This window comes from Mirounga leonina, unplaced genomic scaffold (genome assembly GCF_011800145.1).
Source record: "Mirounga leonina isolate KUSES-001 unplaced genomic scaffold, KU_Mleo_1.0 Mir_170, whole genome shotgun sequence".
Taxonomy (NCBI): domain Eukaryota; kingdom Metazoa; phylum Chordata; class Mammalia; order Carnivora; family Phocidae; genus Mirounga; species Mirounga leonina.
Genome location: NW_023270433.1, coordinates 46,037,662 through 46,065,174, shown reverse-complemented (window position 1 = coordinate 46,065,174; position 27,513 = coordinate 46,037,662).

Sequence of the window (27,513 nt, the reverse complement as noted above, 5' to 3'; positions counted from 1 at the left end):
GAATTCTGTTTTGAGTAATCATGGTGTTTCTGTTGGTACTTTACTATTGTTTCTAGGATTTCATTCCCATTTTTTTTTCCTTTAGACTTTAAATCTAGACTTCCTTTTCCTATGCATTTTGTTTAACTTTTATCCATGTCTACTGAACTGATTTAACTAAGTCCACATGGCCATGGCTTTTAAGTCTTCTTTCTCTTTCCAGATGGTTATTTCCTTAGTACTATTTCTTACTTTTTCAATCCTTTGATTCTCATTGGAATCACACTTAATTTATCCTCCTCGCCCCCAGCTTTCCTGGCAAACTATCTCCTGTTTCTTGGGGATAAAATAAATCATAGGATCATATTAACTGCCAAACATTTACCTCTGGATGAATGACATAATGATACTTTTAAGATTCAGATTTGCCAAATGTTCAATGTAAAATCATCAAGCAGTTAGAATGGAAATCGTCTTTAGAGAGTTCTGTAAGTATGTCTGTCCATTATTTACAGAGTCTGATAATGTTTTACTTAAATGTATGCATTATATTAATGCATTAGTAAAAACTAAGATATAAACTTCAGTTCTCATGAGATAGAAAGATAGAATAATAAAACAGAAAGGAAATACAATGACCTGGATGTCTAAATGCTTGCTTCCCATCAGTGTCAATGATCATTTCCCAGAATTAATTTCTTTCTAATTGTTTCTTCTAATGTATTAGATTGGCATTGCCTTGGTCTTCCACACACAGATTGGAAATGGCCAACCATCACAATTCCAATAAACTTCAATTTCAGTGTTCTATACTGAGCAATAATGTCCTAATATGATCTTCCATGACTCACCAATCAATGGGAGACAGATGAAGGTGTTTTAATGTGGCTCTGACTTGGATTTTCTTTAATGCAAAAATAATACTGAGCATTGCAAACACACATGTGCACGCACGAGCACAGACACACACACACACACACACACGGCTCTTCTTTCTCAGGTTCACAACTTAATTTTGGGACCTAAGGAAATATTGAGAGTTAAACCATTACCTAACATAACTAGTTTTAAGTACTAATGGATTAACAGATAAATTGACTTGCCCAACCAAAAAAAAAAAAAAAAAAGTATGTGGGAGTGTAGAAACTAAGACTCAGGTTGCCTTGGTTCTAATTCCAATTTTGTCATGAATTACTTCAGCATGTAATTTATCCAAGTATGTTACATCATCTCCCTTGGTCTCTTTTTACATGTTTAAAATGAGTTTGCATTAGACAATTTCTGTGGTTATTTACATCTCCAATATTCTATAATTCTGTAAAACATGTTCTCAAATATTTGAGGGAATTTTTATGAAATATCTTCTTTTTTGGAGCAAGGTGCATGTTTCAGTTTTTATTTCATACTCCAGTTTAATTTAGTATTCATATTGATGAAATAATTTTATAATCAGGAAAATATGTCTACTAGTTGGTACAGGGATGCAACAATCCTGGGAGTAAGCCCAGTGAAGTCACAGCTACATTTAATATCATTTTATAAAATGAATCGGAAGTGTAGACAAATTAGAAATCTATTTCAATATTTCAGGTAGAAGTAATAGAAAGCACAGACTAGGGCAATAGCTATTGACACAAGTAGGAAAGGAGGGATGTGAAAATATGTAAAGAAGATTCACTAATTTCTTTTTTAAGCCACAAGTGTGTATTTTAATAGGAATTGATATTTAAAGAGAAGTACATTTCTGGTTTAAAGTTATTAAGGTATCTGATGATATGTTGAACAAAACCAGTGTGCTGATATTTAAGTTCTCTTTGAGTATTGATTTAAGTTTATGTAGAAATCCCTATCAGGGGGCGCCTGGGTGGCCCAGTTGGTTAAGCGTCAGCCTTCGGCTCAGGTCATGATCCCAGGGTCCTGGGATCGAGCCCCTCATCGGGCTCCCCGCTCAGCGGGAAACCTGCTTCTCCCTCTGCCACTCCCCTTGTTTGTGTTCCTGCTCTTGCTATCTCTGTCAAATAAATAAATAAAATCTTAAAAAAAATAAATTACTATCAGATTTCTTGTAGTTCTTATAATTATCACTGTCACTCTATTTTTCCATGAGGTGGTTCCCTTCCTTTGGGACATTTTGAAAATTTGTTGGGAGGATATTCACTGTTCTCATAATTGGAGGTGGCACTACTGGCGTTTAATGGGTGGTCCTAGGGATACCTGATGCCTTGAATGCTCAAGAGATGTGAACGATAGATTGTGTTCTTTCTTTCATGACTTTCGAATGTTCCACATGACGTTAATGTACATGAAACACCTGTTTATAATTTTTGAGCTGAGAAACAACCCCATTTTATGTATAAATGCAAAATAATTTTACATAGTTTAAACATAAGTGATTTTCCAGGAATTCTGATATTGTGAAAATTAGAGACGGCTGTCTTTTATCCTGTTCCTTACCTAGAGTTACTCATCATTTTAGAAAAGCATGTGACTCTCTATAGTGCTGCTCATGATATTGTGACGCACCTGAGTCAGTCTGCATCTGTAATTGTCACATTCCCAGTAGTTCTACATGCTCTACACATATATGCAGGCATTCTACTAGTGTAGCCCAAACATTTATGTTGAAATAGATAATATTTTTAAATATATTACTTTATATCACAATTATATTGCTTTTTTAAAAAGTTATGTGTTTGGTAGATTGCATTATCTATGAATTCCATTTTAGGAGAGTAAAAGTTAAGTTAAATGCTTCTCATATAAAGGGACATTGAATCTGATTGAGTTGAGAACCACAGCCTTAGGGTAAAGAAAAAGTTCATAGCATTTTAGTGCTGAAAGAAAAATTAGAATTCAGTCTACATAGTAGGTAGAGCACTATGTAGATAGTGGATAGACCACTTCAGGGTTTGAAGACTTGAGTTCTAATACCAGTTTTGACATGAGCCAGATTACTTCTGCAAATTGTAGTTTGCTTATATGTAAATTTTAAAAGTTGGGGTGACTTACAGTGGAGGGAATAGACTTTCTCTGTGTTGCTCTTTTTTTTAAAGATTGTATTTATTTATTTGAGAGAGAGAGAGTGTGCATCCACGAGCGGGGGCGGGGAGGGGCAGGCAGAGAGGGAGAAGCAGACTCCCTGCTGAGCAGGGAGTCCAAGAGGGGGCTCAATCCCAGGACCCTGGGATCATGACCTGAGCCGGAGGCAGCCGCTTAACGACTGAGCCACCAGGGTGCCCCTGTGTTGCTCTTAAACCAGGATAAGTAGCTAGAAAACATAGGGAAATGGAATGTTAATTAGCATGTGGATGAATCCTCAAGTAATTAGAGCTGTGCAAAAATGGAAATGACATAAGTTTAAGGTATTTCAAGCTATGTCTGATTACCCATTTGCTGTGGCTGGTATGTTAGGAGGAAAACAGATTCAATAAAGGTTCTCAATCAGTGATGCACATCAAAGTCATTAATGGAGCTTTTACCTATCAGAGACCATGGAGGTAAGTGGCATGTAGATATTTCTAGAGTTTCATGTATAATTCTGGTACCCAGTCCAGATGGAAAACAAAGGGGTTAGTTTACCTCTGGTATTTTCTTTTCTTTTCTTTTTTTTTTTTTTTACCTCTGGTATTTTCTTCAGTAATAAATTTTTTTCTTACTACTCTGTATAGAGTTATCTCCAAACTTAGAAATCTTGTTTTAGAGACAGATTAGAAAGAAATAACTCACCAAGTGGTATTTAATTCATATATCTCATGCAATTGCCAGATGTAGTGGAATCTTGGAAGATTCAGAATGATTTTAGAAGATTGGAAGATTTAGAATGTTTTTCTAGTCCGGGTTAAAAGTCAGAATTCACTGATATAACCAAGAATCCCAAAGAATTGTTGAAGTTTATGGAGTTCCATTATTCAGCCTTGTTCTTCAAGTTCACCATTTATTCTTATAAACTGGTCTTTCTGCTAATCGTAGCCATCCCTAATCAGGTCACAATGAAGCCACTGTCTATAATTCCATGGTACCAAGTCTCTGAAGCTGTTGCCTACTCTTTATTAAATAGGTCCTAGTCTTATTTTAGATTTTTTTAAAAACTTAACTGCAGTTACTCACAGATTACTAGCTTGTGGGTACCATCAAGATCACTTTAACAATATCACTTGAATCTTATTAGCCCCTGTTTGTGTAATAATAGTTCAGTGCCCATTTCCAGAGCTCCATGTTCTTCCAAATACTTTGGGGCATCCTGGGGGCATGACACACCTTCTGTAAAGTGAGTCTGAGCCACTGCTCACTCCTGAACTACTTTTCCTTCAACCATTAATCCCTGTTGCTCACTTTGGCTCACCATCTTCACATAGGACATTTATTTGGGGTTGGAAGGAGGAGGCATTCTTCAGTATCCTCTGGCAATTTGCTTTCTTTGGATATACATCCTTTGTGTCAGGGATTTTTTACTTTGCTGTGTACTTTGCTATGATACTTTACTGTGCTATCAGAGTCCAGCCGTGGATGTGACTGCTTCATTCATACAGGAGACTCTTCGGCCTTCCTGGAAAACAAAGTGTGTGTGGGAGAGCAGTACTACTTAACATCACTCAGCAGATATATTCACAGCTCAGTTCTGCCTTGAGCAAGGACTACCCTACACTAGCCCATGTACATGACTTACCATGGTGAAGTGGGGGGAAAAAGGGGGAAGGGTTAGAACAGTTGAATTTTAGACCAGATTTTGTGGCTAACTTTGAACCTTAAATAAATCTTTTTATTTATGTGACCTTAGTTTCTTTATCTGCAAAAAAATCAAAGGCCTGGGGTAGATTATCTCTAAGTGCCCTTCCAGATCTAAGAGAGCATCATTTTAGGTATAAGCTCATCAACAGCAGAAAAATAATACTATTTTTCTCACTCTCCTCATCCCTCGCTAGCACAGTGTTTTGTGTCTCAGGACCTTGCATGATAGAGTGATCAAAGTTCTGAACGCTGAGTCCAGAGACTTCAATTTGAGTTCCAGCCCTGTTCCCAATGAGTTCTGTAACTACAGACAAATTATTCACCTAATTGTTTTACCTGTAAGAGAATGCTCTTGAAGGTGCTTTACAACTGTGAGGGGAAAATGGTTAAGCTATTGGCTATACTATTTATATGACAGTGTGAGAAGATATCTCTTGAATTTTTTTGTTTGTTTCTGTTTAGCTTCTTACCTTGTCAAAGGATATCTCCAGAGGAGATTTGCTCAGGTATCAAATCTCCACTATTTATCACCAGTGTGAAATCTTTCACTGAGTGGGAGAAGGGCAATTTTAAATTCTGTGTGTGAATTATGTTTACTTAGCAAGGCTTTGCCTTTTTTTTTTTTTTTTTCCCCTGGTTGTTTTCCCCATGTCTCTCTATGATGCACGCAGGGGGCTTGCATTAAGCTTATGATGCCTGGCATGATTGATTGTGTTTCCAGTGGTTGGACACTTTGCTGGGAGCCGTGGTTATGTCTTGGAAAATCACACTAATCGAATTTGAAGACGCTGATGTGCATTCTCAAGAGCCTGGCTCTTGGGGGTTTCATCTAGGTCAGGCCTTATAAATTAAGTGATGATTTTTTTCCGTAGTCTGTAAATAAAATTCATCAGTAGCCTCACATTGCCTTCACACTTCTGCAGCTCAGCCAACCTATGAGTCAAGCAGCATTTTTATCCACTTTAAAGCTAATGTTTTGTGGTACTTGGCAATCCATTTATTAAAGGCAGAAGACGGGAACACAGAGTAATTTGAGAACAATTTCTGAGATCACTGAAAAACTATGGAAAAAGAATCTTTAAATGTATATCTTAGAAATTGTTAGGGAACATATGTTTACTGTAATTTCTTTTGTGCAGAAAATAATGTCAAATTTTCTAAAAGCCTCAGGTCAAAAGCAGTTTTAAAATGGCAAAATGATGTTGTCTTTTAAATTTTATTTATTTATTCATCCACATATTTGAAAATATTTATCAAACATCTACTCTGTACCAGGCATAGGAACTACATGGTATACGAGGAAACTCATAGGCACTGAAGCCAGCAAACCCATATATGAATTCTGTTTGCCACTTATTAGGTAAGTGATAACACATAAAGAAAATAACCTTTAAAACCTCAGAGTTTTTGTTTGTTTGGGTTGGCTTTTGTTTTGTTTTTTGTTTTTCTCTCAGTAGGGGTTGGAGAAAACAAAGCAGACACTGAGAATCAGTCCATAGGAAGGGTAACAACAGTAGGGTAAGAAGTGGGTACTTCGTGTATGCCTCCTTCATGGTATCATTGGGACAATTTTTAAGAACTATGACCGTTAAACATATGGTACCTGGATTATTATAGGTGCTTGATGTGTTAGTCACTTTTTACTAGTGAGAGGTAAAGTTGAAAAATGTGGATTGTTCTCAGACCACAGAAGATCTTGAATGCTGTGGGACTGCTATATTACTAATTGCTGTATACTATTACAGGGCCTAACTAAGCACTTGTGGGTACTTAATAATTTCTTTGTAATGAATGACAATGAATAAATAGGCAATAAGGAAGTTAAAGTTATTGAAGATAGAAATCTGTTGAGGATGCTTTAGACAGAGATTTTGCATTAGATAGGATGTTGGTCTAGGTCATCTTTATGGGAAAAAAAATATTTGCAGCCAGAGAATAGGGAGAGATACCACTTGAGTGTAAAGTATGGTTTATTGGGGAAGAAGACATAAGCCAGGAGTCAGCAGGACTCGCAAGCTCTCATCCCATAGAGAGGAGAGCTTGGCTGGAGTATAGCTAGAAACCCAGTGGATCCTGCTGCAGGAGAGGACCCCTATTCCCATCCTGATTTACCCTTCTATAGAGAAGCCCAGGGAGGGGGCAGAGAGCACCTGATCCACTCTGTAATAAAGGGAGGTTTCTAGTCAGGAAAAGTTGAGCTTTGAGCTTTGGGAACTCATACAACGATTGTCTAGGTTAGTGTGCATACTGTCACCAGTATTGATGAGAGACCCCGCAGAAATAGAATGCTTCTAGGCACCTAAGGGAGAGAGGAAGTCACAGGGATTGTCCAGTGAATAAAGAATTGCCTCTCTTCGATGTCATCATTTGTGCTTTGAAACTATTACAGTGTCCTCGTTGCTGCTGGACCCAGGATTCTTGGCTTCAGAAGAAGCCTTAGGTTTGGTTTTTCTTAGTTGTTTTGTTCATAGTTGTATGAAAAGCATTAATTACTGTAAAGAACTGCTGTTTATGGGGAATTTGTTAAAGTAATCTGAGTTTAGATTCAGTTTAGGAAGGAGTTCTTAGGAAGTCACAAAGTAAGGGTGGACAGAGCCACATGGCTGTTGAGAAGACATCTCCAGGAAGGATGCTAATGTTGGTGATCCATATTTTGAAAAGTGATGTCTATGTTAAGATAGAAAGAAAGAACAGACTGATGGCTTTGACTAGGGCTGGGGTACCTGCCAATGGTAGGAGTATATAGTAGTGACTTGGAGGACAGAGGGTTAAGATTATATGTAAACTTACTGGGTTTGCCTTAAGTTTACCTTTCTTGAATTAGGCTATTCTCTCATTAGTTGCTGCTCTGAACTGGGTGGGGGAGGGGGGGAAGAAAATATAAAACATGGATTGGATGCTAATGTGTTCCCCCTGCAGGTTGGCTTTGTCCTGAGTTCTGGGAGCTACATTGTCAGTGAAAGCCCAAGGAAATCAGTGATATTTCTACATTTCCACATAATAGATTCAGTATAATCTTGGACATAATTTGTTTCTCTTGGCTAACTAAAGCTAAGCAAAACCCAAATTTCTACTGTCAGACACTTTTTCTCTTAATTATAAGTACTTGTATGGAAAGTTAATTTGTGTGGGTTTAATTTATTTACATATATTTACATTTGGCTCATTAAAATGTTCCTTCTAAGAGTTGTTTGCAACTGTTTGAGCATTTTAAGTCCTTTTGGAAAATGAAAACATTCTTTTTGCCAAATAAGAATAAATTTAGAAACCCCAAAGTTTGGGTTATAGTTTGACTAGCTTCTAAATATGGGAAAATATTTTATGCTGTCCACCAGTACATAGCCAACAAATAAAAACAGAGCACCAAATTGAGCAGTTAATCTCTTCTCTTTTTTCTGCATGTACCCCCACCACACCTAAATGAAATTGGTAGACTCCAGATAAATGTGCACCACAACACAAAAGCTTGCAAGAAAAATGCAAGATGGACATAAATTTAAGTTTCATAATTGTGAAAATGTAGTCACTTGTCAAACATTTGTTAAATACCTACCATGTACAAGTCATGGTATTTGGTCTAAAACACCCCAAATTTGTATGAAACATGATCCTTACTCTCAGAAAACTATCAACTAAAACTTTAAAGAGTTAGTTATTATGACTCTGATACAAATCTATCATTCCTATACCTTCCTGTGTTATTTTTTTATCCTATCATGTTCTAGTAGCAGTTGTCATTTATTGAACCCTTACTTAGCCTTAGGCTGTGTACCTAGTGTTTATATGCACCAAAATCATATGGCCACCGTTTACAGTAGATGTTATTATACCCATTTAACAGAAGAAAGAGATTTTGAGAACTTGATTAACTATTCAAGGCCTGTCTGAATTGAAGCCATAACTATTATCATTGCCCTCTTTCAAGTAGTTGAATAAATTAATATGTCCTTAGGAGTGAGGCCTAGGTGATAGAGGATTGTAGAGGATAATTTTTCATATCTTATCTGGAAAATAGTGGTATGTTATTTAAAAAAAAAAACAACCAGAATGGGTAGCCCCAGTAAATTATACAGAAAATGATTCATTAGTTAATAGAATAGAAACAATGGGTTCATGAAACCAAGTATTTAGAGGAAAGGATAAAGTTTAACTGGTTTTTTTGCAATATCTTAATAAAAATATCTAGTCTGATGCCACTGGATGATTTCATACTACATCCAAAGAGGTTTTAGCTGATTGAGTTAATTTTTTTTCTTTAATTCTGACCACTTGATAATGGCCAGTTAAGAAATCCAAATAATTAAAATAGCTTTGCTTTTATCTAAGCTCTCATATAAATAAACCACCGCATTGGCTCACTGAAGAGTGAACATTATAATCTGGAAAAATAAAACTCAATTCTGTTAAATTCATTATCTACCTTTTGCCAGAAGCAGGATTGGGCAGAGAAGCTGCTTGTTTTCACTCACATTGTTGGATTCTGGATCAAGGATGATTTAGGCTTTAGAAGTTAGATTTCCAAACACAGAATTTGAAATAGGCCTTAGGGAATGAGAAGAAACTGTCACTTTCCACTAAGATGAAAGAAATAGTGTTGGGCGACATTGTTCTTTAAGAGACTCAAATAATTTTGGCTGCCCCAAAGGGTTTTAGTCTTTGTAGTTTCATCCATTTCCCTTCCTAGTGATGATATTTATTGAAATAAATGCATCATCCTATGTCCAAGGAATATCTGTAATCTGCAGTTATGTTGATCTTTCTTTGATTTCACTGGAGTACCCATTATGTTTTAAACTTTGGTGCATACTATTATAGAAGAAAAACAGATTACATGTCAGTCTTAGCTTGTGCCTATTCCAAAAGGAATTAACTCTAACATTGTTGAGTTACTCAAAGGAAAGTTTCTTTAATAATAAAGCAAACAGACACCTGCCTGGTTAACATGCATCAGCGGTGTGGAGTCATTCTATCACTTAATCATTTTATTTTGTTTTTTTAAGAGAGGAATGATCAAAATTTCAAATGAAACTTTAATATTTCAGTAAAAACTAAAAAAGTGGAATCTCTTCAGAAATTAAACCTTCCATTAATCTTGACTTAACAAATCATACTATCTACCAGCAGTAATAAAAAACATGTATCATTTTACCATAAATACAGCAAAACAAATTATTTACTATATGGAAATGTTCTTTTCTTTATCAATCAGAATCTTAGTAGTTAAATAACAAAATAACAAAGTGCTCACATTACTTTTCCATTATGGGTAAGTGGGATATTCTGTCATTGTTATCATTCAGGGATCCAGACAGATGGAGTAGTTACCTACTTAAAATTGCTGATCCCCATGCCAGAATGAAAAAAGAGAGCTCTAGAAGATAAGAGTAAGTTCTAGAGTAGATTTTAAGCAATTCTAGTCTCTCTGTCTTTTTTTAAGGTTTTATTTATTTATTTGAGAGAGAGAGTGAGTGAGAGAAAGAGAGATCACGAGCAGGGAGGAAGGGTAGAGGGAGAAGCAGACTCCCCGCTGAGCAGTGAGCCAGATGCAGGACTCCATCCCAGGATCTTGGGATTGTGACCTGAGCCAAAGACAGATGCTTAACTGACTGAGCCACCCAGGTGCCCAATTTTAGTCTCTTTTATGTCCAAACTGACAGTCTTTCTTTTTTTTTCTTTCTCTCCTTCGAAGCTTCCTTCCTTCCTTCCTTCCTTCCTTCCTTCCTTCCTTCCTTCCTTCCTTCCTTCCTCTCTCCCTCCCTCCCTCTCTCTCTCTTTCTCTCTCTCTCTCCAAACTATCCCACTCAGAAATGTGTTTAGCTTTTCTTTATTTGATTCCAGTAAGAAACATGTGCCAATAACCAACCCATGGTTCTCTTTGTAATATCTGTTTATTTTTCTTTCTCAACTAAATTGTAGGAATCTTGAGCCTATGAGATTTTGGTGGAGAAGCACATTTTTATCATCTTTTCCAGAGGGCATTTTGTAGAACTGCTAGGATTTTAAAATACAACCTTAATTCATTCAACCTGTTAATTCATTCAGACCTTTAAAAAATGTCTGTAATGACCAGGCTCTTGGTTTGATCCTTGCCACAGGCTGAGATTTGATTGGTCTTATCATCCAACATGTTTTATAAATTTTCATTTACTTCTACAGCAACTTTTACAGTTGCTTTTTCCAGTGTTACAGATCTCTGATTTTGGTCCTGTCCCAATCTTTTTCATTCCTGCTTGCAAACTGGCCATTTTTTTTTTTAATTTTTGTAACACTCTTCAAATGCTGCCAATAGTAGCTACCACATCCTATTAATGTTCAGTTTTTCCTATAAAGCTACAAGTTCATTGGGTACACTATATGCATTTCAAGTCACCATAAGTGATGCTTTTACTAAATGCTATAATTTTGGATAACATGAACTACCATCTTTCTACCTTTTGACATCAGTCTTTCCTCTTTCCACACCACCTGGTCATGTACTTCTAGAGGAAATTTTTTTTATCAATACGGAAGACTATGGTATTGTGCTCTAAGAATCAGCCTTCAAATCTTAGTGCTTTAAACAGCAAAGAGTTCTCTCTCTCATACTACATGTTCATCATAAGTCAACTGGGGGACTTTTCTCATTTAGTGGAGAGGGTCACCATCTCAAACACTGCTGATCTCTGTGCAAACTGAAGGAACAACCAAAAAAAACCCAAAAAACAAAAACACAAAAAACAAACTGCTCTTGAGGACCACCGACAGTTATTTGCTGAGCCCAGGAAAGGCTTCCACTCACTGATCAGAATAAAAAAGCATCTGATCACAGAGAAAATTGAACCACATGCTCAAGGAATGGAGAAAAGAAATCTTTGTAGAACATTCTAATAGCATTCACAGTCTCTTCTCTCATATCTTATATCCAGTCCCTCAGCAAATACTGTTGGATTTTAATTTTAAAAATTTCCAGAATTTGACTGTTTTTCATCTCTTCCATCACTACCATCTTGGACCTATATTATTTCAATAGCTTCCTGACCTTCTCTTTGAAGCATTGTTATATAATTTCCCTGGCTAATGAAAATGGCTTCAGTTTAATTGGATAAACTTTGTTTCTTAGATGCAAGGCATTACTTTAGCTACTGGCAGGAAGAGTATTGTTAGATAAAGGAGAGAAGGCGGCAAGGTATAAAAGATGAAGAAAAAAGTCCCAACATCTAAGATTTTATAATAATAAATAGAAAGTATATGGCTTAGAAGAAAAAACATAAAATCTAAAGGAACACTTGGGAGTTACTTATTAGATATGTAATGCAATGTTGTGAATGAATTTCAAAGTTTAAAGAGATATTTTTCATTATTTTGCCCACCTTTTTATTAAATAGGTGAAGAACTCAAGGTTCAAAGCATAAAGTTGTCATAAAGTAGATGGGTTCTGCTACGAGGTGTGCTGGGATGATGGAAATAGGTCAGTGGGGAAGGGAGAAAAGTCAGGCCAAGTAGTGACCTGGATGGGAAGAAAATGACACAACTCCTAGTTTTGATGTGGGAAATACCAGCAGGGAGATATTGGGATAGGCTTGCTTCAGGCTAGAGACAATATACAAGGAAGTCAAATGTGCATGCCATCAGGAGATGCAGTTATCCAGGAATCCTTACAGGCAGCTGGTGCTATTATTACATCATAGTTGGTCAGTCCATAGGAGCACCAACTTAGAGAATTAGGGGTATAGGCATGTATTTTGGTCTGTCTTCTAGGGTAAAGAGCAAGACAGGGATTTAAAGCTTGAGCTAAGCTCGGTAAGATTCCACAGTTAAAGCTTGAGCTAAGCTCGGTAAGATTCCACAGTTACCAAGGCCTTTGAGCCTAGTACTCTCGGTCACACTGGAAACCAAGCTTAGGATGGGAAAGCCCCAAGTCCTGTCTGTTTCTGCTAATCCTTAAGTAACAGCTGCCTGGGTCATAATTGGGCCAAGTCCGTAAGTTGAAGCAAGGAATTGACGTTTGGAAAGGCAGTGACTGACTCAGTGATTTGTCCGAGATTAGATGAAGAGATGGTGGGATCAGAGCTTGATTGTCTGGCTATACTTCATCTTGGCATTTTCCATTATAGCATCCTTTTAAAAGACATTTAAAGGGCGCCTGGGTGGCTCAGTTGGTTAAGCAACTGCCTTCGGCTCAGGTCATGGTCCTGGAGTCCTGGGATCGAGTCCCGCATCGGGCTCCCTGCTCAGCAGGGGGTCTGCTTCTCCCTCTGACCCTCCCCCCTCTCATGTGCTCTCTCTCTCTCAAATAAATAAATAAAATCTTTAAAAAAAAAAAAGACATTTAAAAGAGAGAGACGGCCAAAGCGGAGGAGAAGGCAAACTAGGAATGATTAATTTGCTTAACTCTTTCGTGCCATTTTCAAATATCTTAAATAGGAGGGAATGGAGTCCCCATGGGTTTCAGCGCTTTGCTCCAGGCAGGTCACATCACGCAGATGCTGATTTGCTCAGGCACGGCCGGAGCCTGACTCTCTAGTCTGCCAAGACAGCACATCCACCTACTGTGCTGCCTCTCCCAATTTTAATTAAATGTACATATGTTCTTGTTTTGTTTTTGTCCTTTTTCTGTCTGAACTCATCATTCCCGTGTTTGGGCCCTATTTATTATTCCGAAATGTCCTTAGAGTGGGATAGCTTTAGAACACTCTATTATGGGCTTTGGCCTCAAATCCACAGGTTTGATTTCAAACCCACTTGAGCAAAGTATTTGGGATTTTGGATCCGTTTTTCTCAAACAGAGGTAATAATGCCGTGAGGTACGGAGGAGTACTGCAGAGAGGAGGGGGCTCTCATGTTTAGGCAGGGGCACCCGGGCAACAGTTCAGTTTTCTTTTTCCACATCTTAACTTTATTCACAAAGAAGAAGGTGTGGGTGCATTTTCTCATTTTTGAGTGGAAAAAGGAAACTTAATCTGCAAAGTCATCTCCTGCCTTTTCCTAGGTTTGATTTGGCCTGTTCTTAGCATGCAGATTTTCATCTGTTTACCGGGTCAAAATAAACTCCACAGTTTGTTCTCTGCAGTGAAGAAATGGGGGCAGGGGTGTCAAGGAGAAAACGGCAGTTACTGTGACCTTGTGAGGAACATGGATCCAGGGGGAAGGAGTAGGAAGACTATCTTGTCCTTGGGCCCGAGCTGGATATATGAGTCCCATCACCCCACAGTAATCTTACATTTGAATGTCTATTTGACTCCTGTGTCTCAAAGTTGCAGAATGTAAAGGACAAAGGGCTGTCAAACCCCAACAACACACACCAACCCAAGGATTGACTCTTAAAGGCAAAGTTTATGCAAAGTACCTAAATGATGGAATATGTTCTTTCCCCATCATTGTTTGCCTATAACTTCCTCATTAATGTTAGTGCGTTTTGACGTTGGTTAGAAATTGCAAAGAGAAAGCAGAAAGCGTGCATTAAAACCTTGATTAGATACCACCTGCTATGCCAATTCTGATTTAGATATTATCTCAGAAACATTTGCTTTTTCTTCTGTCAGGTAAGTAGGGCTGGTCACGACTGCCCCGGAGTTAGTGTAAGCTAACTAGTAAGCAAAAACTAGCTAGTGAACAGGAGCAATACTGATTCAGGTATCCTCTAAGTAGACCTATGATTCTTGAATCTGGAATTGTACTAATTAAGGACTTGGGTTACAAATTAAAGAAACCAACACAAGCTAACTTTACAAAAGTGGAATTTTTTGGAAGGTTCCTGGAACATCTCAAGGAATTCAAGGAAAAGTTAGAGAACCAGACCTCAGGAAGGGAGGAGGCCTGTGAACAATAGCAGAAGGAATAGGTGAATGTTGATTCTAATTCTGCCATCATGTACCTACTCTCTCCTCCAAGTCAGCCCACCAGTGCACATCCCCCTTTGTCATAGCTTGAATGTCATGTAGCTGGCACAGGTCAGTAGAAATGTAGTCACTAGCAGCTTGGCCCTGTGCTTTACATGTTAAGCAGACACACTCAAAAGTCGTTTCCTATACCTTTTTAAAAAGACAGAGATGATGTGAAAATAACCTGATAAGATCGTTATGGAGGGAATTATAAGTGCATTCTTTATGTGGCTCAATTTGTCTTGTATGAAGATGCCAGTGGCAAGTTCCACTTAATGCTTAGATTGCAAAAAAACCCCATATTTCTTCTCATTAAATGGATTGCTTTCCTGGTAGACAGTGAGAGCGATGTATCATATCTTATATCTTTCTTTGCCTTTGTTTCTACAAAGCTCAGAAAGAAATCTTATTCTCTCCTTTTTTGTAGCTCTCCTGAATCAGAATTTTTGACGCTTCCCTACTGTTATTGTTTTCCGATGCTTGTTTTGTTTTTCTGGTGCTAAATGATTTTGCTGTTATTATCATCCTTATTTAAAGTGTTTCAAATGTGTTTTGGAACAGATGTCATTTAAACAAGTAGAAATCATTCAAAAAGTTTTGAGAAGTTAATACACTGCGGATCTATGGGAATGCTAAATTAATCAGTTATATTTATTTAACTTGATCTCTTTGTAACCTGTATAAAGTCAACTAAATTTGAACACCAACTCTACCTGAGTGGCAAACTAGTAAGAGAGAGCTCATGTACTTAGAGGCCCAAATATCATTGTATTTCCTCTGTTCTCTAGTCTTCCCTCCAGTCCCTTATATATTTTTTGGTTCTGCTAATGGAGCTGGCTATTGAATCTTAAATGTTATTCTCCATTTAGTTCTGGGGATTGAAATATAGTATGCTGGTCAACAGAATGAACTATATACTTAGTCTGATATAAATTCAACTCCTGGTTTTGATATCTGCTAGCTGTTCTTGGGTAATTTACCCATGTTACAGTTTACATCCCTATAAATAGGAGATGTTGATACTCACCCAATCAAGTTATCATATAGATTCAAATAAAATCTTTTGTATAACACTTAGCATAGCATAAATCAGGAGCTAAGTAAATGGTAACCATCATATTACCATGGTAGTGTTTTATGTACTTCTACTTAGAATTCCTTGCTGTATGTTCCCATGGCACCCTGTACTTTTTATTTAATTTAGAAAATATTTATCATATGTGTTTATCTTCTCAGGTAAGAGGGAAGGGATCATGAAGTCTTTGTAGTTCTCTATGTTATCACCAGTACATAGCATGATGCCTGCAGCACAGTAGGGGCTCAACAAATATTTATTGATTTGAATTGCATTTCTCTGTTACTTTCTCTACCCTGCACCTGACACATCTGTGGTCTCACCTTACCTTAGGGTAGTTCTTACAGTTTTTCTCCTACTCTCTTTGTGTGCTGTAATGGCATCCCTTTGTTCCGAAATCCTTGGTTATTGTTATAAATCTTAGAATAAGGAGGCCCACAGGAAATCCTGTCATCTGAGTGAGAAAGGACTGACTTTCTGCAGTTCCTCTAGGAAGGGAGTCCTCCCAAGGAAACAAACAAACCAACGAACAGACACGTTTATCTTGAGTGCCTACTTTCTATTGCTTTAAAATTTTCTCCCAACTGCAGCCCAAGAGGAAGAACATCCATGTCTATAGGCCGAGTCAGGGCTGCTGTGTCAGCATTCTCACTTATAACCCTTTGCTGCCCACCGTCTGGGTTCCGGAGGCACAGTATCATCTTCACTGCCCTTTAATGGTAATGACAATGTCCTGCACATTGAGAAAAAAGAGTTTGGCTGTTAATTCCAGGGAGATCATGGGCCCAATAACTGCTGTTATTAGTTCCAGGATGATTGCCAATAATGCAGCATATTATACATTACGTACAATCTTTATAAAGCTCCTAGAATCATTGAAATACCTAAACCATTATGTTTAACTTAGACCAAGACAGCCATGATGACAAGCACAACTGGGGTTCAGTCACCAAATATCTAAATTGGGAAATAATTGCCTTTATAGAAAAAGACTCCTCTAGAAAATAAGTCAGAAAGGGTTTCTAAAGGTTAAGAAATGGTGGAAAAAATAAATGCTACTCCTTTTTTTTTAATGCTAGTTTTTAGCCATTTGTACAGAAGCAAGATGCTGAAGGAGCCTCAGCATGCTGTCTAATTAGGGGCCTTAACATTAAGCCTCAGAAACCCCATAGTCACTCTCACATGCAGAATGTAGAAGTTTCGGTCTGTTCTATGGATGCTATCAAGCTCAGTTCATACAAAGCATCAGTGTGAACTCCAGTGATGTTCATGATACCAACTAGCATCTTTTGATTATTTTAATTTGATACTTTTTCCTTCAGTTTAGATTAAAAGACATTATCCCATACACATATGAGATGAACTGTTCAAAAGGGAAAACATCTAAAAATCAAAAATTCAGATTTTCTGTGGTAGCTTCTAGGATTTCTTTTTTTTTTTTTAAGATTTTATTTATTTATCTGACAGATAGAGAGACAGTGAGAGAGGGAACACAAGCAGGAGGAGTGGGAGAGGGAGAAGCAGGCTTCCCGCGGAGCTCGATCCCAGGACCCTGGGATCATGATCTGAGCCGAAGGCAGACGCTTAACGACTGAGCCACCCAGGCGCCCCTAGGATTTCTTGATCTGTACAACTGGTAGTGTGGTATAATGGAAAGGATATGGTTTTGAAATTAGATACATCTGCTTAGCCATTTCTAGATGTGAGGCCTTGGCCAAGTCAGTGTCTCTGAGACTCTATTTATCTTGCCATATTTTTATTAGGACTAAATAAGATAATTTATGCAAGGATCCTTGGAGCTTGGAAATTCAGGACAAGAAGGAAAGACAGAAGAAAGAATGGTGTGTGGCTTAGGGCTGGGGCTAAGTTTTGCAGAGACATTGGAAGTTTTGATGTGTAGGAGCAGCAGTAATATATATATTAAAAAAAAATCTCATCAGAGGCAAAAGAGAAATTTCAAAGAAGCACTGCTATGGCCTTCAAGTCCCTTCATTATGCTAGTAAAATGGAGGTAAAGATTTTAAATTGTTTGGAATTTTTAAAAAATTTTTCTAAAATGTGTTCCTTTGACTAAGACATTGCCTTGAGGCTGGATGGTTGAGAGTGGTATAAACTCTTATATAATCATAAATGTTTTCTCCATCTTCCCAAATATTGATTGGTTTACAGGACTCCAAAGCAGAGAAGAATCCATGGTACAGATACTGGTTTAATTTCACAGGATCCCAGGTTCAAGTTTTTATCTTATTCTTTCACTTTCTCACTTAAAACCTTAAAAAAGTTATTTAACCTCCCTGCTATATATATATATTATTTTTAATTTTATTTTTTTAGAGAGGGAGAGAGAGGTGGGGGAGGGGCAGAGGGAGAGGGAGATCTTGAGCAGGCTCCGTGCCCAGTGAGGAGCCCTATGGGGGTCTTGAATCTCACAACCCTGAAATCATGACGTGAGCTGAAATCAAGAGTCAGATGCTTAACTGACTGAGCCACCCAGGCACCCTAACCTCCCTGATTTGTATTGTCTATTCTATAAATTAGGGAAAATAATACTTCACTCATTGCTATAGGGATTGAATGAATTTATACATAAAAACATGCAGCATGGAAATTATATTACTTGATAGTGTTGATGTTGTGAAATTTAATTAGTAAAGTGGGGCAAGAGGAACAGCAGCAAGAACCATTTCAACTCATTACCATTGTGTGTGAGAGTTGTCACTCCAGAGAAGAATTTGACAAGGACTCCATCTCTTTCTTCCTTGAGGTTTCATTCTATTATTTGTCTCTCTTGAGATATGTGTGTGTGTGTGTGTATTTAAGTTTCTATTCCCTGTGCCCTTCCTCCTTAGGGTCATAAGATATAAAGAATGTACTAGAAATGAAAGTAAGAACACATGTACATTTTGACAATTTTGTTCATATCTAGAACAATATTTTTTTTAAGTTTTTTTTTTTAATTTATTTGACAGAGAGAAAGACAGCCAGAGAGGGAACACAAGCAGGGGGAGTGGGAGAGGGAGAAGCAGGCCTCCCGCAGAGCAGAGAGCCCGATGCGGGGCTCGATCCCAGGACCCTGGGATCATGACCTGAGACGAAGGCAGACGCCCAACGACTGAGCCACCCAGGCACCCCTATTTTCTTCCATCATTTATCCCAGAGGGTTTTTCTTCATCCATTTTATATGTATCTATAATTATGTGATACTATAAAGTAAGATGCACAAAGATAGAATCAGGGCTATTTTCTTAATTAGTTCTGTTTATAACGGCACAAGCCTGTTATTAATAGCGCTGAGAACGAAAAGATACGTATTGAAAATGATCAGTAATTTTAAGATTGTTTGCCATATTAATATAAAATATGATGGAAGATTGCTAAAGATAGATGTTTTTCCAAAGGAAAAAAATAAGTTGTAAAAATTTGCCAATATCACAACTGGACTCTGAACTAAGAATTGTAAACCCAGCTCTATTGTCTGCCATTGGGCCTGTTTTCAGGTAGATTTCTTATATTTCCTGAGACTCAATATCCTCATCCAGCAACTGAATTGTATCATAATTTACTCTAGATGTCACAATTAAGAGGCAGCCCATAATTACCATGTTTGGGGATAGTAGAAAGAGCAAAAAGCAGAGGAGAATCACAGTTGTTGACCTGAAACAGAAGAAACAGGTCATCAACAGGTAAACAACAATCAATTGTAGGAAGGGGCCCAGAGATGAATGTGCTATTTCCTCTAACCCTTGAAGTACTGTAATTCTGAAAAAGGGGAACAAAACAGTAAATACAAATTAATTGATTTTTCTGATCTGGAAGCTCATTTGATGACAACATATAATAGATATGAATGAAATATATCACTGAGAGCTAAATGGTTGCCAAAAAAATAAAAATCATGAAGGTCAAAGAGTAGTTGAGTTACAGTTACTCTTTGACTCTGAAGGAAAGGCTTCATTAGAGAGAGCTTCCCAGAGTGAATAATTCCCAACTTTGGGTCCACCTATTTAAATGTAATTCTCATTCTTTTAAAACACCCTCACAGAAACATCCAGAATGGTCATAGCCAAGTTGACACCTAAAATGACCGTTATAGGTTGGATGGAGATATGTCAACAACTTCATGTGTCTATTATATATTGTACATGCAACATATAATTTAATAGAATCCATAATGTATAGCATATAACATCCAATGCATTTTTATTTTTATCTACCTACATCTATTTATCTGTATTATTCTCTTTATTCCTTTTCACTAATAATTGGTGAAACTCTAGCCAAATATTCTGGTCTATTTGGATCCTATTTGGACAAAATGTGTTGTCATGGGAATGTGTCCTCCTTAATCCTTTTTTAGAAAATATATACCTGCTTTATATTAAAATGATTTTTTTCTTTATATGAAGACTCTATCTATCTATCTATCTATCTATCTATCTATCTATCTATCTAGTTTTCTGTCATTTCTTTATCAGGGCAGGGAGTGTGTCATTCATTCATACAGACCTCTGCTGGCCCTTATGTGCAGACAGGTATGCATACTCCTAGGCACCCACACCCTTTATATGAAGATTTAAATACAGGCATTATGACATAGTAGGCTCTAGACTTCAGTTGTCTGTTTTCAAATCATAGCCTTAGCCCTTGCTGTCCTGAAAGCTGGCTTGCCTTGGCTTGCAAGAAGAGCTTGTGGGTATCTCTTCCTAACACTGTGCTCAGAGACCATGTTTGATGGTAACTTGAAATCAGCCTTGGTGGGAGTATTTATAGCACAGAAATTGGCAAATACTACAAAGCAGGGATTTTCTTCCATCTAGGAAGCCAGTTGTTAAACATTTACTGTACTCTACTGGCCTTAACATGTATATATGATGTAATCTTAGGCAAATAACTGTTCTTTTTTTTAAACATTTTTAAAATTTAAATTCAATTAATTAACATATAATGTATTATTGATTTCAGAGGTACAGGTCTGTGATTCATCAGTCTTATATAATACCCAGTGCTCATTACATCACATGCCCTCCTTAATGTCCATCACCCAGTTACCCCATCCCTCCACACCCCCCTCCAGTGACCCTCAGTTTGTTTCCTATGATTAAGATAGTTTTTTTTTTATGTTGGAAATAAAGAAGAATATAATTCTTTCTTAGCTGTTTTATTTTTTAAATTAAGAGAATGTATAATAAATAAACTATGGTGTCTTGACAAAAAGTACTCAATAGATGTTTTCTTTTATTAATTGTAAAGAATTTTAATATCCGTATTTAGTTATTTAAACTTAACACTTTAAATACAAATGTTTAATCACTATATGCATTTTGTTTCTGTTGCCTGTCTCTGATTTCCTGCTTTCTGGACCTGGACAATGCTGGAGCTTTAAGATACTCATGTTTTTCAATAGATTCTTTTCTATATAACCAAAATACAATGCTCAAAATTGGGAAAATGCCATTTATTTATTACTGCAATCATATCTCCTGTTTAAGTTTTACCTGTTGTCCCAATAAAGTTCTTTATCACAAAACAAAAACCCTTATTGTGTTTAGTTCTCCTGATATTTAGTGTCTTCAGATGTGGAACACTTTCTCAGAATTTCCTTAATTTTTATGATCTGGTTAATTTTGAGGATTATAGGTTGGTTGTATTGTAGAATATGTCACAATTTGGATTTATGATGTATCCTCATGAAAGAGATTCAGAATATGTGTCTTTGGTAAGAATATCATAGAAATAATGCCATATTCTCATCCCATCATGTGGGACACATATTTTTATTTGTCCCATTATATGTGGTGTTCATTTGATTACTAGATTAAGGTGGGATATGAAAAGCTTTTCCACTGTAAATATACTCATTTGTCCTTTGTAATTATTAGGTCTTTTGTGAAGAATTACTTTAAGGCTATATAAAATTCTGGTCCTCATCAAAATTTCAATATATTCATTTATGTTTTAGAATAGTTTATGAAATACTATTTCATTCAATGGCTTATAATTTATAATTATTATTTTTATTGATGCTCAAATTATCCCAGATTTGTTTAATAGGAGCCTCTTCATAGGTTTTGTATCCTTTTGACTTATCCTCGTCATTCTTTGACTACTTCCTTACTTTCTAGCATGAAAATGGTATCTCAGAGTCATCTTTTGTTTACCTGTCCCCATCCTGAGACCAACTATTTTTCCAGGGATCCATGGTTTCTTATTTTGTAGGATGGCTTTTAGAAACTAAGATATGGAAAGTAGGTATGCTTCTTTTTTGGGGGGTATTGTTCTCTCAATAGACAGAACTAGAGAATATTACATCTACACTTATAGATTTTATATATCTAGCTATAAATATATTTGTATATATTTCTATATATCTCTATCTCTGTATATTTTAACCCATATGGTAACTCTAATGTCTGCAATTTAAATCCAGCACCACAGGGTTTATTCTAGTTTCTCTCTTCTTTGACAGTGAGAAAATTGGTTCCTATTATCCTCAGTATAGTTACTTGATGCATTCTTCATTTTGGTTACATATTCAAGTATTTATCCAAACTGCCATTGTCACTGCTTGTCTGCTTCACTGTGCATCTATCTAGATGCCTCCTTACCTTGCTTGGGCTTTGATACCCTGCACCAGAATCCCTACAGCACCTCTCCCCTTGAATGTACACTCTCTTCACCTCATTTGGGACCTGAACACCAGGCCATTTTCACCACTGTCCCTTGAGTGGATAATCTCATCCTGAGTAGTCTCTGACACCCTACCCTAGGAAGCTATCCTGCATAGATGCCCTAGTTCCTCTTCTTAGTTCTGGGCCATTTTCTTGCCGAGATGCCATAGCCATCCCTCTTGAGTTCCAGCACACCATGTCAGGCTGCTGTGACTTCCCTCCCACCACATGGATACCTGCCTTGCTCAGTTCCACCAAATGGCTTTTGAACTAAATTGTTCAGGAAGGGGAGGGAAGGGAGAGAACAGAATGAAAGGGAAGGGAGGAAAGCAGGGGAACAGATACAATAATTCTTAAGAAAATTTGTAAAAGAATTTATAATGCGCAGAATGGTGATAGTCCTTGATTTCAAATTACTGGAGTTTTGTTTTTAATTGTGTTGTTTTTCATGAAGTTGAGGGAATTGGTATCATGGATAAGTAAGGCAGGTGGCAGAAATTAAGGTCTGCATTCTAAATATTTACTGATGCAGGTAGTGCTCCAATCCTATCCCAAAAGATGTCAAAATCAGTAATTTATCAGATAGGGTATTTTCAGAAAACAGCTTTCCTTGGTCACAGTAAATAGTAGTACTTGAATCAGTCAATAGTCTGGGAACAAAGCTAGATCTGATAATCTGTGCTCACAGATGGAGTTGGGTAAGATCCTGGTCCCCTTGGAGCTGAGTTTATGGAGGCCCTGGCTAAGGCGGAGTCTGTGGTGCTCTTATACCTACAGTTTGTAGCTGAAACTAGGTCAAATTTTAGCCCAACTCAAATTTCTCTGATAGCCCTAGGAGGGACTAAATGACTTAGAGTTCCTGACCACAGCTAATCCAGCAGGAGATTACCCTTTGCCTTTCAAGAAGTCAATTAGATTATCTTTCCCAGGAATTTGGATCTGAGGCACAGTTACTCTGTTTATTCTTTTTAGGGCATTTAAATGAGCAGGGACTGACACAGTGGTGGCTCAAGAAAGATATTAGAAAAAGCTGGTCTGTAGAGAAAAAAAGAACAAAGCAGAGACCTCTAGAGAAAAGCAGGAGAGAGAGAGAGAGAGAAAGAAAGAAAGAAAGAAAGAAAGAAAGAAAGAAAGAAAGAAAGAAAGAAAGAAAGGAAAAAAGAAAGAAAGAAAGAAAGAAAGAAAGGAAAAAAGAAAGAAAGAAAGAAAGAAAGAAAGAAAGAAAGAAAAAGAAAGAAAGAAAGAAAGACAGAAAGAAAGAAAAAAGAAGGGAGGGAGGAAGGAAGGAAGGAAGGATGGAAGGAAGGAAGGAGGAAGGGAGGGGCGGGGAAGGGGAAGAAAAGAAAAGGAAAATAAAAGAAAAGAGAGAAGAAAAGAGAGAAGAAAAGAAAAAAGAGCAGCCCCAGGGAGTTGTTACTTTGGTTCTGGCTTAACTTTGCATTCCTAGTTTTCTCCCTCTTCCTAAGGTTTATTGAGATGCAATGTTCTAACATCTCCCTCTCCCCCATTGCACTTAGCTGATGTGATGAGTGTGTTTCTCTTCCATGCAACTCGATGAGTCCTAACCAAGAAAACCCTCTTAGGCATGGGTAAGACTTGAGCCATGCTTGAAGGGAGACTACATTCATGGGGTTTAAACAGCACCCTGACTTGTAGAACTTCCACTTTGTCTCTTTTAAGCATGGAGAATTATTCCAAGAGAAGTGGGAGAAGGCTAAAGTTCTGCTGGAGTAGGCAGGGGTGACCAATCTTTCTTCCTCTACCATGCTTGAAGCTCCGTTTCCTATTTTATTTGTGCCTCCGAAGACAAGTATTCTACTAATGGAGTCTATCTTTTAAATTTTATTATTTTTGATATTTTTGTAAATATTCTTTAGTCTCTCTTCTATTAACCTTACTGCAGTTCAAAAGCTTTAATGAAAAAATCCTATAAAAATTGTTATGAAACAATGATTTAATAAAATTAAGTTTATGTAATTCTTTTAAGCTGCTCTTGACTGTACATATAACAAATGCATATTAATAGAAAAAATATAGGAGGATAAAAGTAAAGGTAAAATAATGTATTTTCATCTTCGCGTACTTTCTGTGCCTAACATCCAGGATTGCCACAACATCCTAAGCCTGATTGGTCCTTGCTTATTAAATGTTTTCTCAATTCCACAAACATGTGTTTTCAGAAACAAATGAAACAGTATTTCCTTGTCAGATCTAACATTTTACCGGTTTCCCAGATTTTCGCTAATTAATTATATGCATTTCAATAATATTGGGATCATGATCCTTGTTTGGTTACATACATTATCCCAGCTATTTAACTAATCATGGTAAAGTACCAGACTGTGAGTAAAATAAGATAAGAGTAATACCAACAGCAGCACAAAAATTCACTATGCTGTGGTGCATAAGATATCTAATTTTCACTTTAATAAATCATAATTTTGGCAACACGGTGAATTTGTTGTTCAGGGAAAGACTAGACCAGGTTTTAAAAATCATTTCCTGATATCATTTAATGGGAAGAGGAAAATGATTATTCTGTAAAAGTGCTTATGTGAATTGGACGTATTAGCTGAGGGAGGACATCCCTTCATATGATGTGTAATTATGTTTTCAACATAATAACCTGAAAAACAAACAAGCAAAAAATTTTAAATGTGATTACATTTCAGGAAAATATTAGGCATTTATTCATTCTCATCAAGAAATGTTTACTGAATACATGCTCGTTACAGAGCAGTGTGCTACCCTCCAGGGTCATAGAGCTGATAGAAATAATTTCATTGCTTGCTAACTTCATCTCATTTCTGAAAGATACAGAAAAATAAGTAAGACAGTGGGCTCAGAAAACTTAGGCTATATTAGAATAAGAAATGAGTCATGTGTCCCGCTGGAATGAGTAGTGAGACTATACATATACCTAAAACCAGAGTAATAGCACAAGATTCTCTATGCTAAGTGCCTACCTATCACAATAGATGATGAGCGCTCAGAGACTTCAAAGAGGGGAATATTCACTTCACTATTACATAGTTGGGAAAGACTTTATGAGGGAGAAGGGTCCCCAGCTAGGCCTTATAGGGATGGTACACTGAGTGGAAAGAAGTAGTGTGCATATTCCTAAGAATATTTGTCCCATGAGAATCCATGTTCTTTCTTCTCAGAAAAGTCTTAATTGGATACCTTGATATGATTGTCATGTGATAAATAATAGCCAGTATGAGCCACATGAGACAATCTTTGAAAGGGAATACAAATTTCCTGAGGAACAGCATTTTGGAGTGCAAGGATGTAAACAACCAAGATCAAAGTTGGGAGACAGCATGCTGCTTGGACTGCCTTTACACATCTTCTGAACATAGATGTCAGCACCTTTGGAAAGCACCTCTCACCCTCACATCTGATTTAGAAATCCCTGTTTTCAAACTCTGTCTTCACACTTTTATCAATCTATCTATCCAGCTCTCTATTTATTTATTTTTATTGAAGTACAGTTGACATTCTGTATTATATTAATTTCAGGTGTACAGCATAGTGATTCGACAATTCTATACATTACTCAGTGCTCACTGTGGTTAAGTGGAGTCACCATCTGTTATGACAGTATTATTGACTATATTCCCTATCCTGTGATTTTCATTCCTGTGACTTAATTATTTTATAACTGGAAGTTTGTACCTCCTAGACTCCTTCACCCATTTCATCTACCCCCTCCCATCCCCCTCCGCTCCTGAAACTGCCATGTTCTCTCTAGTTATAGGTCTGATTTCTGCTTTTTTGCTAATTTGTTCATTTGTTTTGTCTTTTAGATTCCACGTGTAAGTGAAATCACATGGTATTTGTCTTCTTTTGTCTGACTTATTTCACCCAGCATAATATCCTCTAGGTCCATCCATATTGTTGTGAATGGCAAGATCTTATTTTTCTTTTTTGTGGCTGAGTAATATTCCATTCTATATTCACAGTTCTGATAAGTGCATGCTGCCATATCCAGTATAATGTCCACTTCTGAGCCTCTCCTCCATGTCAGGTATTTTATACTATATGCTGGGATTACAAAGATGTGTAAGGCTTATCAACCTCCATGGACATTTTATCTTATTACATTGTATGCTCCTTGAGGACAAGAGTCATGTATAATTTTGCTTTGTATCTCATCATCTAGCACAGTGATTGGCACATAACAGATGCTTAATAAATATCTGTGAATAAATACATATATTAATAAATCAAAGCTAATAGGAAATCTGTGGGTGCTAGAGCAACCAGAGTTTGAATTAAACTCCAGTACTTAAAAGGTACACAACTTGGCAAATCAGTTAACTCTCCTTTTTCATCCAGCTCTATTAAGATATAATTAACATATAATATTGTGTATGTTTATGGTATACAAAGTAATGATTTGGTACTTGAATAAATTGCAAAATGATTATCTTAATAAGGTTAGTTAACACATCTATCATCTCACATAATTACAATTCAGTTAACCTGTTTGAACTTTGGTTTCTTTGTAAAACTCTTACAGAATTGATTAGATAGTATGTGTGTTAATATACTATTTAATATTAATCAATATTATAGATTAATATATTAATATGACAGTACACTGATTCAAGAAAAATAATGCTTAGAACAGAACTGGAAAGTAACACTCAGTCAGTGCTCATTGTCATCATAGATACTAAATAAAACACAATCTGATTTTATTGGTTCCATGATCTTTTGAATTTCTTCAGTGGATTTTTAAAAACCTCATTCTCTGATGCCATAATCAACATCTATTATATGCTCCACTTAATTTTTTTAATCAGAAAGACAACTGAAATATTAAGTATTTCTGAGTTGTACCAAGTAAAATATTCATGAAAAAACATATTTAACCATTTTCATCATTTCCCAACAGAAGTCAAGTCAAGCCTATTACTTGTCTATGAGTTCACAGCTCTGAGAAAGACCTCATTCTCTAGAGTAGACTCCTATATAGCATAATCAAGGAACTGCAAAATAATTTATAGTAACTAAGGATATGGCAAATGGGGAAGTTTGTTTTCTAATCAGTTCTACCCTGACACTATGTTGGCACAGTGCATTGTAATAAGGCGTTTGATCATTCTACGTGCTGATGATCTTTTGTTGGCTACAGATACATCTCAAAGAACCAATACCTTCTAATCAAGCTGTCAGTACAGAGACATGCATTCAA